Here is a 3,868-nt window from a genome sequence, read left to right on the forward strand (position 1 = left end):
TCAGCGGGGCTGCCTTCACCCAAGAGGTTTCTCTCTCTTCCGGCACTATAAACAAACAACTTCAGCAGATCAGATATACGAAAGGGTCGTGAATGTTTGATGGACGGATCTTCTGAGAGTTAAGACAGGCTTCCTGGAAGGATTTCACTTCAGCAGAACACAAAATCAGAGTTTATCGCAGGGAGATATCGTTCCCAGAAATGCCAGCGTACAGCGTGGCCATTCTAGGAATTGAATCAGAGAACACAGCTCTAGCCAAGCTGTGAGGTAAAAAAGAAACAAAGAAGGAAAGACCTGGATTTAAAGGCTAAACTGAAAACGACAAAAAGAATTGCCAGTTGCTATAGTTGAAGTTAGGGAAGAACTGTAAATATTCTCCACATCTCCTGCCCCAAGCATATAGTATGCTTGTTTGGGCTGCAATTCTGAGGTGTGTATCTGGTTATACAATGGCAGTTTAAAAGCAGGTGTCACTATTCCAGCATGCCTGTCCCCCTCAAAAAATATCTTTGAAACCTACTGCACATGGAATGCTCCTGTTCAGGGTTCCAGAGCATCATCTTCCCTAGTTCCTCCATCAGTTCAACATACTTTTCGGGGGAGAAAATGATAACAGCCCTCACGATTTCATGACTAAGGGAAAAGTGAAGGGGGCTCAGAGGCTTTGTAGGTGCCAGGGAAAGAAGAGTTTGGATTTGATATCCCGCTTTATCACTACCCAAAGGAGTCTCAAAGCGGCTAACGTTCTCCTTTCCCTCCCTCCTCCACAACAAACACTCTGTGAGGTGAGTGGGGCTGAGAGACTTCAGAGAAGTGTAACTAGCCCAAGGTCACCCAGCAGCTGTGTGTGGAGGAGCGGAGACGCGAACCTGGTTCCCCAGATTACAAGACTACCGCTCTTAACCACTACACCACACTGGCTCTCTGGTTGCCCTGTTGGCAACCCCTGTCCTATGTATTTTTAGCCTACAAGCCATACAGCAGATGCATCATTACCACTTTGTTCTGAAACAATTTTGTGTGTGTGTTTTAATGCTCTGTTGCTGTGATTCATCCCTGAATTTGGGAGCTGCCTATCTGAGAAATCGACAGCTACAAACATGGCCACCTTTTCAGGGAACCACAAATCAAACAGCAGGCTTGCTTTGCTTTTTAGAGATCTGACCCTGTCCTCTGATATTGCATTTCATAGTCCATCTGCACCACCAGCTTCAGATATCATAGGGCACAACAAAACACACTGTCATTATCACTTATCCTGAGAAGTGTGGGCGTAAATAATGGGCCATTTGTGGAACTCGGATAGATCTCCATGGAAACGCTTAATCACTGACATTTAAGCTCCTGGTGGTACTACAGGGAGCAGCTGACTGACCTATTCTAACAGTTTATCAAGGTAAAAAAAAAGAGAGAGTCTCTGTTTTGAGCTGCAAGCAGCAATATGCTGACAGCCCATCTTATTGTATCTTTCTGCTTTGCTCTCTCATCAAGAATAACCTTGAATTTTCCAAACACTCCTTTCTTTGACCATTTCTCATTTGGCATTGCTCCTTTTTACAGGATTATATTTGCACTGAAAGAGAACTCTGAAAGATCCGCCTTTAATGTGAGAAGTCGTTGCTCTTGTACATTACTGTAGTCCAGCAACAATTTGCAGAATTTTTATCCTTTCCTAACATCGACTCATCCTGGTTTGTAACACAAGAGATGATTATGTGCAGCTGTTGTCCACCCATTCGGGGTGCAATCAGGCTTTCTCTTTAAATCAGTGCAATAACTTGAAGTACGTCATAACTGCAAGGTTTGCTGTTTTGGTTAAAAAAAAACTCCCAAGGACTTGGTAGCATATAAGAGATTCTCACAATCAGTTCCTGTGTTTGCTGTTTCCTGGTGCGACATGTCATGTGAAACATATGCACACACACCCTTGGCCATGTGGAATGTATACAGAGGTTCCCCCATGAGAGTGACAGCGGCAGTTTCTCTACTTTGCAAACAGATCTATTTCTACTATTGCAAGATGAGAGCTTTAAAAAAACAAACAGCTGTTGTGCTTACAACATGGTGGAGCTTTAATATGGATGTTTCTCCCGTGGACACTAATTGAACTCATCCCCTTTCGGTTTTGCAGCTTTAAAAATATTTCGTTCATTTTCATTTTAAGTGGGGAGAATGAATGTATAAACTTTCCTAAAGCATGTGAGGAAGGTATCCTGGCTACCACCCTTGAATTCTCAGGTTGGAAAATCTCAAATGTCTTATTGAAGAATTCAGTACCTGATCTTTGCATCAGGTCAGGATACAGCTTACAATAATAATAATAATAATAATAATAATAATAATAATAATAATAATAATAATAATAATAATAATTTATTTATACCGCACCCATCTGGCTGGGCTTCCCCAGCCACTCTGGGCGGCTTCCAAAAAATATTAAAATACTATAATACATCAAAGATTAAAAGCTTCCCTAAAGGTTACAAGGTTCAAAAGGCACACAGAGTCTAGGATACATAGCTAGACACAAGCAGAGATGCTGTAACAAAACTTGACACATCTCTCCTGCTCTACTTTTAAAGGATTGGGGCCTGTCATTTGCAGGGTTCCCATCCCAAGCAAGAAGACTGAGCTTGCAAGTGTGATCTCCCATGGTTGTGGTAGGGTCTGTGTCTGTTCATGCCTGTATTGTTGGCAGTGGGTCCAGCCCTCTAACTCTCCCTCCTCCTCTGAAGCTGCGACCCACACCTGGCCCCTTTAACTTTGAGAGGGCCAGGCTCCCTTCAAACAAATATCTAGGGACACCTCAGCCCCCTAGAGTAGGCATGCCTGGTGTGTATGTGTAGCATTAGACAGCAAGAAACTTAACACTTCCTAACCAGAGAGAAATCTTATGTCCAGGTGCTGACCTTATTTAGCAGGCGTTAAATGCGTTTTTATTTGTAAGAGGCTCCCTCCAGGCTTGAAATATTTGGGGATTGTTTTTAAAATCTGAGAATTACGTTTTCACATTGATCAGGCATGACTCAACCTGGTGAAAAATTGGCTTTTTTGCAGCCTTGTTTTCAATAACCCAGAAATTCCAGTTATTTTTATCAGCAACATTGTGTGCTTTCTGCCTCACGGTTGTTACATTGGGGGGGGGGGGGCAGGCACGGCTACCACAGAAAGACAGCCAGGACAGAAAGATAAATGAGGGATAAACTTAGCATCCTGCCACCTTTTGATGCTGAGCTGTGCATTAGAAAAGGGAAAGTCAGCTCCATTCAAACTTCCAGCTGTAATTAATTCTGAAGTGTCTGGGGAGATTTTGGAACATTCTGTTTTACCCGTATGCAGTTATAAATATGCTCAGCGTACTTCCAACCAGTACAAGGTATAATCTCTGCTTTAGAGTTCAGCAATAGATTATTCAGATCATTTTTATATTATTCAGAGTACAAATCAAATCTCCGGGATTTGGGGGCATTTGTCTGTACAGATTGTTCCATTATCCAATGTCATAGAACGAATCCTGTTTAACCAACAGCTAAAGAATAATTAATGTTACGAAGAACTGTGTGTCTTACTTTGTTATTGACTAATTAGAACAGCAGGGACTACCACTGATTATTTATCCTGTCTCCCACAGACGCATCTACATGGTTAATGAGGAAGAAATAAAAACGCTGTCACAATATATTACACATTCATTTCTAAGCCTGGTACATTGTTACCTAGGTGTGACATTTTTCTTAGTTTGCTTACTTAGGCGGCTGTGCCAGCTACAGCTGCTCATGGGCACAGATTGCTTTGCCATTGTAATATATGCTCTGATAATATCCCGAATTGATTGCTATAATGAGCTCTTTATGGAACTGTCCTTGAA

Source organism: Podarcis bocagei, assembly GCF_964188305.1.
Source record: "Podarcis bocagei genome assembly, chromosome: 6".
Lineage (NCBI taxonomy): Eukaryota > Metazoa > Chordata > Lepidosauria > Squamata > Lacertidae > Podarcis > Podarcis bocagei.